This window comes from Triticum dicoccoides, chromosome 5B, assembly GCF_002162155.2.
Source record: "Triticum dicoccoides isolate Atlit2015 ecotype Zavitan chromosome 5B, WEW_v2.0, whole genome shotgun sequence".
In the NCBI taxonomy this organism is placed as follows: Eukaryota; Viridiplantae; Streptophyta; class Magnoliopsida; order Poales; family Poaceae; genus Triticum; species Triticum dicoccoides.
Genome location: NC_041389.1, coordinates 314,244,463 through 314,258,252, shown reverse-complemented (window position 1 = coordinate 314,258,252; position 13,790 = coordinate 314,244,463).

Below are 13,790 nucleotides of genomic sequence, written 5' to 3'. Positions count from 1 at the left end.
TGGTATTTTATAATATAGATGCAAAAAGTAAAGATGCAAATAAAAGTAGATTGAAAGCAAATATGATAAGAGATAGACCCGGGGGCCATAGGTTTCACTAGAGGCTTCTCTCAAGATAGCATAAGTATTACGATGGGTGAACAAATTACTGTCGAGCAATTGATAGAAAAGCGCATAGTTATGAGATTATCTAGGCATGATCATGTATATAGGCATCACGTCCATAACAAGTAGACCGACTCCTGCCTGCATCTACTACTATTACTCCACACATCGACCGACTCATGCCTGCATCTAGAGTATTAAGTTCATAAGAACAGAGTAACGCATTAAGCAAGATGACATGATGTAGAGGGATAAACTCAAGCAATATGATATAAACCCCATCTTGTTATCCTCGATGGCAACAATACAATACGTGCCTTGCAACCCTTTCTGTCACTGGTTAAGGACACCGCAAGATTGAACCCATAGCTAAGCACTTCTCCCATGGCAAGAAAGATCAATCTAGTAGGCCAAACCAAACTGATAATTCGAAGAGACTTGCAAAGATAACTCAATCATACATAAAAGAATTTAGAGAAGATTCAAATATTATTCATAGATAAACTTGATCATAATCCCACAATTCATCGGATCTCGACAAACACACCACAAAAAGAGTTTACATCGAATAGATCTCCACAAGAGAGGGGGAGAACATTGTATTGAGATCCAAAAAAGAGAGAATAAGCCATCTAGCTAATAACTATGGACCTGTAGGTCTGTGGTAAACTACTCACAACTCATCGGAGGGGCAAGGATGTTGATGTAGAAGCCCTCCATGGTCGATTCCCCCTCCGGCAGAGTGTCGGTGAAGGCTCCAAGATGGGATCTCATGGATACAGAAGGTTACGGTTGTGGAAATTGTGTTTCGTGGTGCCCCTAGATGTTTTCGGGGTACATAGGTATATATAGGAGGAAGAAGTACGTCGGTGGCCGCCCGAGGGGCCCATGAGACAGGGGGCGCACCCTATAGGGGGGCGCGGCCTCCTATCTCGTGGGGGCCTCGGCTGCTTCTTGACTTGCACTCCAAGCTCTCTGGATCACGTTCGTTCCAAAAATCACGCTCCCGAAGGTTTCATTCCGTCTGGACTCCGTTTGCTATTCCTTTTCTTCGAAATACTGAAATAGGCAAAAAAACAGCAATACGGGCTGGGCCTCCGGTTTGTAGGTTAGTCCCAAAAATGATATAAATGTGTAAAATAAAGCCCATAAACATCCAAAAGGGGTAATATAATAGCATGGAACAATCAAAAATTATAGATACGTTGGAGACTTATCAAGCATCCCCAAGCTTAATTCCTGCTCGTCCTCGAGTAGGTAAATGATAAAAAAGAAATTTTTGATGTGGAATGCTACCTAGCATAATTCTTAATGTAATTTTCTTTATTGTGGCATCAATGTTCAGATCCAAATGATTCAAAATAAAAGCTTATAAAACATAAAAATAATAATGCTTCAAAGCATACTAACAAATAATCATGTCCTATCGAAATAACATAGCCAAAGAAAGCTTATCCCTACAAAATCATATAGTTAGGCCATGCTTCATTTTCATTACACAAAATACTCCCATCATGCACAACCCCGATGACGAGCCGAGCAATTGTTTCATACTTTTTAACGCGCTTCAGCTTTTTCAACTCTTACGCAATACATGAGTGTAAGCCATGGACATAGCACTATGGTGGTATATGGTGGTGGTTGTGAGGACAAAAATGGAGAAGATAGTCTCACATCAACTAGGCGTATTAACGGGCTATATAGAGGTGCCCATTAATAGATATCAATGTGAGTGAGTAGGGATTGCCATGCAACGGATGCACTAGAGCTATAAATATATGAAAGCTCAACAAAATAAACTAAGTGAGTGTGCATCCAACTTGCTTGCTCACGAAGACCTAGGGCATTTTGAGGAAGCCCATCGTTGGAATATACAAGCCAAGTTCTATAATGAAAAATTCCCACTTAGTATATAAAAGTGACAACATAGGAGACTCTCTATCATGAAGATCATGGTGCTACTTTGAAGCACAACTGTGGAAAAGAGATAGTAGCATTGTCCCTTCTCTCTTTTTCTCTCATTTCATTTTTTTCTTTTCTTTCTTCTTTTTTTCTTTTCTTTTTCTTTTTTTCTTTGGCCTTTCTTTTTTTTCTTTTTGGCATTTCTCATTTTTTTATTTTTTTATTTTTTTATTTTCTTTTTGTAAAGTCCGAAGCCTCATCCCGACTTGTGGGGGAATCATAGCCTTCATCATCCTTTCCTCACTAGGACAATGCTCTAATAATGAAGATCATCACACTTTTATGGATTTACAACTCAAGAATTACAACTCAAAGCTAGAACAAGATATGACTCTATATGAATGCCTCCGGTGGTGTACCGGGATATGCAATGAATCAAGAGCGACATGTATGAAGATTATGAAGGTGTCCTTGCCACAAATACGATGTCAACTACATGATCATGCAAAGAGCAATATGACAATGATGGAACGTGTCATAATAAACAGAACGATGGAAAGTTGCATGGCAATATATCTCGGAATGGCTATGGAAATGCCATAATAGGTAGGTATGGTGGCTGCTTTGAGGAAGGTAAGTAAGGGGTTTATGATACCGGCGAAAGTTGTGCGGTAATAATAAAGGCTAGAAAAGATGAGTGTGCATATATCCATGGACTCACATTAGTCAAAAAGAACTCATATACTTATTGCAAAAGTCTACTTAGCCCTCAAAGCAAATTACTACTACGCATGCCCCAAGAGGGATAGATTGGTAGGAAAATACCATTGCTCGTCCCCGACTGCAACTCATAAAGAAGACAATCAAAAGCGCACCTCATGCAACAAATTTGTCACACAACTTTTACCATACGTGCATGCTACGGGACTTGTTAACTTCAACAAAAGCATTTCTAAATTTCATAATTACCCACTAGCATGACCCTAACATTACTACCTTTATATCTCAAAACAATTATCAAGTATCAAATTGATCATAGCATCCAATTCTTTTTATATGATAGTTTTTATTATACCCAACTTGGATGATCATCATTCTAAGACCAACTGTGTAACCATAGAAAATACCATGCTGTTCTAAAAGACTCTCAAAAAGATATAAGTGAAGCATGAGAGACTAGAAATTTCTTCAAAATTAAGACACCACCGTGCTCTAAAAGATATAAGTGAAGCACTAGAGCAAAAACTATCAAGCTCAAAAGATATAAGTGAAGCACATAGAGTATTCTAGCAAATTCTAATCAAATAGGCTTCTCCCAAAAGGTGTGTACAGCAAGGATGATTGAGGTAAACTAAAAAGCAAACACTAATATAATACACGAAGCTCCAAGCAAAACACATATCATGTAGCGAATAAAAATATAGCTCCAAGTAAAGTTATCAATGAACAAAGACGAAAGAGGGGATGCCTTCCCGGGGCATCCCCAAGCTTAGGGTTTTAGCTATTCTTGAATATCTTGGGGTTCCTTGGGCATCCCCAAGCTTAGGCTCTTGCCACCCTTTATTCCATAGTCCATAAAAGCTTTACCCAAAACTTGAAAACTTCACAACACAAAACTCAACAGGAAATCTTATAAGCTCTGTTAGTGAAAGAAAACAAAACCACCACATAAGGTACTGTAATGAACTCATTCTTTATTTATTTTGGTGTTAAACCTACTGTATTCCAACTTCTCTATGGTTTATAAACTATTTTACTAGCCATAGATGCATCAAAATAAGCAAACAACACACGAAAAACAGAATCTGTCAAAAACAGAACAGTCTGTAGCAATCTGTAACTAACGCAAACTTCTGGAACTCTAAAAATTCTACCAAAATAGTAAGTCCTGGACAATTTTTTTATTGAACATCAGCAAAAAGAATCAACGCAAAAGCACGTTCCTGTGATTTAACAAACTTATATTCGTGCGTGCAAAGTTTTTGTTTTTCAGCAGAATCAAATCAACTATCATCGTAGGTTATCCTATAGGTTCCACTTGGCACAAACACTAATTAAAAGATAAAAACACATCTAAAAAGAAGGTAGATGCAAGATTTATTACTAAACAGGAGCAAAAACAAAAAACATAAAGAAAATTGGGTTGCCTCCCAACTAGCGCTATCGTTTAACGCCCCAAGCTAGGCATAAAAGCAAAGATAGATCTAAGTAGTGCCATCTTTGGCACTAAATTCATAAGTAGCCCGCATGATAGATTCATAAGGTAATTTGACTTTCTTTCTTAGAAAGTGCTCCATGCCTTTCTTTAATGGAAATTAGAATCTAATATTCCCTTCCTTCATATCAATAATCGCACCAATATTTCTAAGGAAAGGTCTACCAAGAATAATAGGGCAAGAAAGATTGCAATCTATATCAAGAACGATAAAAACTATCGGCACCAAATTTCTATTTGCAACAATAAGAACATCATTGATCCTTCCCATTGGCTTTTTAATGGTGGAATCCGCAAGGTGCAAATTCAAAGAGCAATCATCAAGATCATGGAAACCTAGAATATCACATAAAGTTTTCGGAATCGTGGAAACACTAGCACCCAAATCACACGAAGCAAAACACTCATAATCTTTAATTCTAATCTTTATAGTAGGTCACCACTCATCATTAAGTTTTCTAGGTATAGAAACTTCCAAATTAAGTTTTTCATCATAAGATTGCATCAAGGCATCAACAATATGTTTGGTAAAAGCTTTATTTTGACTATAAGCATGAGGAGAATTAACAACGGATTGCAACAAGGCAATACAACCTTTTAAAGAACAATTATCATAATCAAATTCCTTGAAATCCGAGATAGTAGGTTCAATATTATTAGAAGTTGAGGATTCTCAAATCTCACTTTTACCAAATTTAGCATTAAGATCTAAAGACTCCAAATTCTTGGGACGCCTTCTAGGCAAAGTTGATTCATCATTAGTCCCATAATCATCAAAATTCATATTGCAAAACATAGATCTAATAGGAGACACATCGATAACTTTAAGATCCTCATCATTATTTTCATGGAGACTAGAAGAACACGCCTTTACAAAGCAATCTTTCTTAGCACGCAATCTAGCGGTTCTTTCCTTACACTCATCAATGGAAATTCTCATTACTTTGAGAGACTCATTAATATCATGCTTAGGAGAAGAAGATCTAAGTTTAAGAGAATCAACATCAAGCGAAAGTCTATCAACGTTCCTAGCCAAATCATCAACTTTGAGCAATTTTTCTTCAAGCAAAGCATTAAAATTCTTTTGAGAAATCATAAATTCTTTCACACTATTCTCAAAATCAGAGGGCATCTTATTAAAATTACCATAAGAATTATTGTAGGAATTTCCATAATTATTAGAGGAATTACTAGGGAATGGTCTAGCATTAAAGTTTCCTCTATAAGCATTGTTTCCAAAACTATTCCTACCAACAAAATTCACATCCATAGATTCATTATTATTCTCAATCAAAGAAGACAAAGGCATATCATTGGGATCAAGAGGAGTATTTTTAGTAGCAAACATCTTCATAAGCTCATCCATCTTTCCACTCAAAACATTGATTTCTTCTATAGCATGCACCTTTTTACTAGAAGATCTTTCGGTGTGCCATTGAGAATAATTAGCCATAATATTACAAGAAGTTTTGTAGCATCTCCTAATGTGATTTCCATAAACGTGCCTCCCGCGGCCGAATCTAAGAGATTTCTAGAAGCAAAGTTCAAATTGGCATAAAAAAATTTGTATGATCATCCATAAATTCAAACCGTGAGTAGGGCAATTGCGAAGCATCAATTTCATTCTTTCCCAAGATTGGGCAACATGCTCATGATCAAGTTGTTTAAAATTCATGATATCGTTCCTAAGAGTGATAATCTTAGCGGGAGGAAAATACTTAGAGATAAAAGCATCTTTGCACTTGTGTAACATCCCAAAATTCTAAATTTTGGAATGTTATACTAAATAGATAGATTGATTGATTTTTTTGTTGTGTGATTGATTGAGTGAAATTTGAACTTTTGAAAGCTAAATGAGAGGGAATAAAAGGACTTTCCCAAACTTTCATCTTTGCTTTCTGATCTCTTTGAATCCAAATTCTTTTCAAATACAAAACCCTGGAGAGGAGATGACATGACTTCTTCCATTTAAATAAATGAAAAGGGTTTTGAAAAGATTTGAATTCCATTTGGAACTATTTTCAATTTCAGAAACTTCAAGCAACTCAATGATTTTCACGAGAGAAGATAAAATGACTTCTTCAAAATATATGAATTATGAGTTGGGAGTTTAACAGAAATCCAATTTAAAGTCCCTTTGAAAATTATTTTCAATTTGGACTTATTTGGGTTTTATTCAAATTATTTTTCTCAAAAAATAAAATATATGGAAATTAGGGTAAAATGATTCCCTACATCAGAAAATTGGAGAGAAATAAATTTGAATTAATTTTGGTATTTTTCAAATGATTTTTGTTGGATTTTATTAGAGTAGTAGCACTTTTTGCTTTATTTGAATTTTTGTGTATTTTATTTGGAGCTAGAATAATGTTCAGGTTGTAGTAAATCTTTTTATAAAAATTTTGATATATTATATGCCTATAGTATGTTTTTATTTTGTATAGTTCATTTTATTTTGCTCTCTGTTGTTTTAAAAAAAGACTTCCTTTCCCTGCGGGCCAACTGGGCCAAAGCCCAGCCAGCCGGCCCAGCCCAGCACCGCACCCCGTTCGTCCCCGAGCTCGGGACGGACTCCCGCACCCGCACGGCATTGCCGCCGCCATACGCCGCCCGGACTCCCGCCGCCGCCTCGGCTTGCCCCCTCCTCCACGCCATCTCCTCCCCTCCCCTATAAATCCGGAGCCCCGGGCCCCATTTCCCTCCTCGCACTTCACGCCGCTGCCGCACTTCTCGCCACGCTCGCGGAAGCCGCCGCTCCGGCAAGATCCACCGCCGCCGCCCCGCTCTGTCCCGTCGCCGTGGACCACCGACGACGACACCATCCTCCTTGTCTCGCTGCGCCGCCCCTCCCCAACCCCTTCGTCGCCCTCCTGGACGACCGGAGCCGCCGCCCCGGCCGGACCCGAGTCGCCTCCGCCATCCCGCCATCGCCAGAGTTCGACCTTGCCGCTGCCGATTTTCTCGCGAAAACCGCCAAACCACCGCGAAGCGGTATAACCGCCGCCCGATCCGGTTTTCGTCGGTTTTTCTTTTTAAAACGCAGTTTCTTTTAGTTATTTTTAATTAGTGAACGCTCCTTAGATTAGATCTGGAGCGAACAGTTTTTCGTTCGTTAGTGTTCGTTAGCGAACGTTCATAAAATAGCCTTTTCATTTTTTTTTATTTCAGTCAGGGACCTGTTAGTAGTTATTTCTTTTACAGATTAGTCCCTGATCTTCAAATCTTCGTTAGTTTTCGCTCGTTTATCCAAATCGAACGAAACCAATGCCCACTTCTTCGTTATGATCCCCTCTATCCATTAAAACAACTTAAACATGTTTTTGAAATTTTAAAATTTGAATTTCAAACAGTTTAGTATTCAAACTTCTTTTGTTCATAACTCGAGTTGTATAACTTCGATTTAGTTGATTCTTTTTGCAAATCGAAGCTCTTGACCTAAACTTTCTGATAAGGCCAAATACACATAGTTTTGGTACTTTTAGAAATTGTTTTATGCTGCAAGAGTCATTTGCTTGGTTTTGATGTTTTCCGAATCGTACTCTTCGTTCTTTCCGATCTTTTGAGTGATTGCTTATGTGTGGTTACAATTGCTTGCTTACGATAGATTGACCGGAGAGTGACGAGTAGATCTATCAAAAGTTTTGAGTGCGAATCATCTTCATCAACATTGCAGGCAAGTTCACACTTTGATCATATCCCTTTACTACCCAGTTTTTTTATGCATTAGATCAATCCTCAAACAATTGCATGATTAGGATCTGATTAATATGTGGGTTTTGGGAAGTAGATGAGGTAGTACCTACTACCTGTTTTACTATCAAACCCTTGGGAGTTACTTCTATGTTTGCTTATTTATGCCATGCTATGCTAGTAGACGTGGATTGGGTGAGTGAATTTCCATGAAAGATGTGAGATTGTTAATTAATGGTTTATTTAAGGTGGCAACTTTAATGCACAACTGGGTGGATTGAGGCACTTGGGTATTCCAGGATTGCCTGTTTGTTTTTGGACCGGCACCCAGGCTCAAAGGGATCATAAGATTATTCATGCTAGAAACTTCTGTGTGCAGCCACATGCTATTATGGGCTCTAGCATAGTTTATTAAGTCGTGCGAACTCTTACAGTGGTAGACTAGCAGATGTAGGGGATGTAGGTGGTATGGTCTACCCATCGTAAGGTGTTAGTGCTTCTGAAAGACTATGTCTCGGTCATCCGTTTCTCAAACACCATGTAGTGCGAGAAAACAAACAGAGGAGATCGAGTCTTGTGGGGAAAAGTGCGCAACCTCTGCAGAGTGTACAAACTAATCATGATTAGCCGTGTCCCCGGCTATGGTCGTTTTGAGTATCTAGTACTTGGATTATCATGTGAATCTCATCATGTTACTTTAATTAATATTGTTGGGTTTTAATGATGATGCTTAATTGGGATTGAGAATGCTGTCAACCATTATCAATGTTTAACAACCACCATGATAGTTAAATAAAATGTATTTCTTTGCAGTAGGGAAAAATTGGCTTTTCGCAAAAACATTATAACCATGGAGCCTCCACTAGCCAAATATGCATGTAGTGATAGCTTTTATTCATCATTGCTCTATGGTGTGAATTTGCCAGTACATTCAATGTACTGACCCTTTGTGGCTGCAACGTCTCATGTTGCAGGATCTTATGACGAGTAAGTGATACGTTAGGGTTACGATTTCTACACTCAACTTTGCCGTTGGTGTTGATGGGAATCCACAACCTTGTTACTTTCGCTATTTTGGATTGAGTTAATAGTATTTATGTTAGTTTATACATGTGATTTACCTCTGTTATAAATCCTCAAGTACTGTGTGTGTCAGCATACCGATCCAGGGAACACACTTAAGCATAGAGGCTTGATCCATTCGGGTCGGGTCGCTACAAGATGGTATCAGAGCACATGTTGACTGTAGGACGTGACCCTAGAAACTGGCAAGCCCATAGGAAAGATTTTCTCTACAACTTTCTTTTCAAAAAGATCTTTCATCTCTCTTCTCTTCTGAGCTTATTCAAATATTCCCTTTTAGTGAGACCATACCTCTTTCCCCTTTTGACCCCTCGAAGATTCGACTGATGAGACCACTCCAAGGAGTACAAGATATCGGACAACTAAGACCACTTTGGAATAAAGAGGATTTTACCATGCATTACAATGATGGAAACTATGACGGTTGAAGACTCTGAAGACTAGGAGAATTTGAAGGCTTTGAAGAATTTACAGTTTTGTATGACCTAGGAAGGCACCCCTTATGGAACTTGGCAGACTAAGGAAGCTGTTAATACCCGAGATCAAGGTGTATCAGAAAAGGACCAGAACATGGATCATTAGGACTGAAAATTTTTGTCAAGAAAACCCTAAGAAAGGAGATATCAATAACGGAATGAAAACTCATGGCAGTAACATGGGAATAGACACGACTAACCATGGTGTTATTGCCCGCTTATGCTATTGTCACCGTGCGGAGCTAAGCATGCAGATGCATGGAAGGATTGGATGGTAGAAGGCTGATGGAGCATCTATCAACAAACGTTGGAGTTTTAATCTTAGCTGGTGTATCACCAGGATCTGGAGAATTACATTAGGAACCTTAAGATGGACATGCAGGAAGCTATATTTGATAAGGAGCATTTCACGAAGAACTCAGGAACCAGAAGCTAAAAAGTAGGCAAGCTGGAGAAGCAAAACCTCGAGATACCGGAGATTTGTCAGGAACTGAAGGATAGTAGGACTATGGTTCATGCCAAGGATGTTCAAATCCAGAAGTTTGGAACGCAATTATTAAAGGACGCCACGAGAGACTTCGCGTCAATAGAGAAGATCTGGCAAAAGAACTTGAGAAAGACAAGCATGATTGGAAGAAGCCATCGGAGACATGAGCAAGAAGAGTTTGGCGACTTTGAAGAGTTATTGACCTTTAGTAGACCAAACCCCTGTTATATACTTACGTTAGATGCGATGATTGTGAGCTGTCATTTGTTTGATGTTTTTTCGACAGCCACAATAAAATCTATCTTTTCAAAACTTCTGTTTGTATTGTGTGTATCCCTCTCTATCTCTCTTACCCGCCCCAATACCCTTGTACCGAACAGAGGATGAATGGAGATGAGCCCATATTCTCTGGACCGATGAGTCAATTGGAGACGGACCAATGGATTCAGAACATGGAAGATCATATGGAGAATAACTCTGAAGCGGAAAGGATATGGCCCAGCATGCTCTGCAGTGTTTTCAAAGAGGTGCTGCTACTTGGTGGAGGATGTACCAACACATCAATGGATGGCAAAGAGTAACCACTTGGAAGGAATTTAAGTTGACTTTGCTAAAGTCTCGTCTTGTGTCCCCGAATTTGGAACCTTATGGAAAGGATATGAAGAAGTCTTGTGCATGCAAGATTTGTGGAGAAATAGGACACAACCATAAAGGACACAAGGATGAATGCCCTAATTGTGAAGGAAGTCATCCAGCTGAAGAATGTCCAACTAGGCAGATTACTTGTTTCTTGTGTGAAGGAACTACCCACTACCCTGCTCAGTGCCACATTTACCCCATGGTACAACGAACCATCCAGCAGAAGAAAGAAGTAATGAAAGGATCCCTCGTGGAAACTTTAGAAGAACATGTGATGAAGGGAGAGGTGGAGAACACACCCGAAGAAACCCCAGTTAAACCCTGCACCAAGTCATGTTATTCATGTGGAGAAGAAGGACACATCTCCTAGAATTGTCTGAATGGAGATCTAGAAGAATTCCCGGCAGAGGAAGTAGAGTATGACCCACAGGAAATAGAAGCCTTGATTGGAACGGAAAAATCCAGGAAGAGAAGTAGATTAGATACCATAAAGGACCTAAGCCATATCACCTGTTTCAGGTGCAAGGAGTCAGGGCACTACTTCAGCAGTTGCCCAAAAAGGAAGCCGAGGATCCAAGGAGGCTATGTAGTCATGAGGAAACCTCGATACTTGTCAGAAGTAATATATTTCTTCTGTAATGAAGCAGGGCACCTTGCAAGAGATTGTCCCAAGGAGAAGGAGACTTGTGCTAAATAGTTGAGTTAGCAACAAAAGAAATGTAGTAGTAGTAGTGGGAACAATTCTTTTACATTGAGGTGTTGAGTTGAGACATGTAATGGAAATACAGGAGATTGTAGTAATTGGAGAATTAATAAAGTTATCATCGTTGGTACTGATTTCGATTTTTATGAGTTGTTGTTCCATGAAGGAAGATTTCTGACCATTTTCGAGGATATGAGAAATATGGTCTATGGAAGAATTGGAGCATTTTAAGGGTGGTAGTACCCAGTGAAGAGATTTGACCCCTGATAAGGATAACACTACTAGGGAAAACCCTAGTAGTAGCGCGGGTTTTGAGGCTAGCAGCAGCGCGGGTGGCCGCGCTACTAATAAGGTGCTATAGCTAACTTATAGTAGTAGCGCGGCCCGTACCCGTGCTACTACTGTTGCCGATATCAGCAGCGCTTTTTGTGAACGCGCTACTATTACCTAGCTGTAGCGATTTCACAGTCCCTCGCTACTGCTATATCTTTCATCATTTTCCCCCGTACCCCTTTCCCTTTCAGTTTCCCTTTCAGATACTAGATACTAGGTACTACTAGTAGATATCAAATTCATAAACCTTACTGGGTATTACTCCCTTCGTTCCAAGTTACTCGTCGTGGTTTTAGTTCAAACCACGACGAGTAATTTGGAACGAAGGGAGTACTAGATAACAATTTCATGCATAGTCAACATGCATCCTCAAGCAGTACAAGGTCATATCAACGGCGATCATCATATGTAGTTCTAGATGATATCGATGACGATCATCATATGTAGTTCTACATGATATAGCCACACACACATATGTAGGTCTAGATGATATAGCCACACACACATATGTAGTTCTAGATGATATCAAAGACAATCATCATCCTCAAGCCTGGGCGGTTGGTGTTCCTGATAGTAATTAGGATGGCCTGTCCAACACGAAGATTCTTGCCATCGAGGAATTTCTTCCACCCAACCGAGTTTAAGTGTGTGCGACCATCCGTGTCCACGCGGTAAGTACAGGTTGTGACGGAGCCCCTTGCAGTAAGGCATAGTCCAGCTGAGCCTTCTTCATCAGGCTTGATACCATAACTCACAGATATGCTCTTTGCCAATTTCTGAATAAGAAAAAAATATCAATTAATAAATAGCCTCACAAATAAGTACATATGGATTATCTACACTATTAATAGTTTCCTTAGATTCTACACTAATAAGCATGTGATCGAACTCTACACTAAAACATATCATTGACTGTACACAACATACCATATCATTGGACTGTACACTAAGTATTTCATCGGATAATTTGCATTTGTAAGTATAACATACCATATCATGTCGATCAACCATGGTATTTGTCAGTCAGGTCACGAATGGCACCTCGACAAAGTCAGCACGTGGCGGAATTATGTCCCACAGGTTGGACACCTCCTCCTCGCTCAGCCTTGTTCTTTGAGCTACGATGGCTTCATGAAGTGGGTCCTCATCATCTTCATCGAGTGGGTCCTCATTATCTTCATCATCTTCATCATCTTCGTCATCTTCATCATCTTCCACAAGGTTGAGATAAATGACAGCCAGCTTGGGTCTTTCTGCTCTGAAGGAGAAGCTGATCAACTCACCACCAGTAAGACGCATGCAAGCGAGGAAACGGGCCCATCCATCTCCTCCAATCTGTGGCATATTGCGTCCTTTCTTGACCTCCATAGTGTATGGCCCCCAGGAGCCTCAAATGTCATAGTGTCTCCTATTAGCTTGTTGAATTTCAACCTCACATTGCATGGGACGATCTGTGTAAGAAAAGCAAAATGACACAATGCAGTAATGCCAACACTAAAAATAAAATAGTTGTTACATTTCATCTAATTTCTTACCGCCGCATGACGAAAACTCGGCTAGAAGTAGATGCCGAACAGCTTGCCAGTTGCAAGGCTGCTGGCGCACCTTGACTTGCACAGTCGACATAGTGGTGGTGGTGGTGGCGCCATTTTCCTAAAGCAATATGAGCAAAGGATTAACGATTAGATGACAAGGTACCACCTACCAAAGCATTTTGATGGCACCTATTGCCTAAGATAATTGATTAAAAAAACAATTGGCAAATTTATCTAAATTGACACCTACATTTTGCCAAAAAAATAACTTATTACAAAAAAACAAAAGCATCTACCTATCCATGTACAGAAAAAGTAACTAGCATACTAAATCCACTAGCGTACTAAATCAACTAAATGACACAATGTTCTAAATCAACTAAATCAACTAGCCTACTAAATCAACTAAATGAAAATGTTCTAAATCAACTACCCTACTAAATCAACTAAATCATATCAACTAAATCAAAATGTTGCATATAAACTAGCCTACTAAATCAAAATGTAGCAGGGAGGAGGGAGAAGGAGGGGCGACTCGAGGAGGGAGTAGAGAGTATGACGGAGGAGGAAGGCGGAACAAGGAGGGGCCGGCTGGCGGCGAGTGGAGGGAGGACGGACGAGG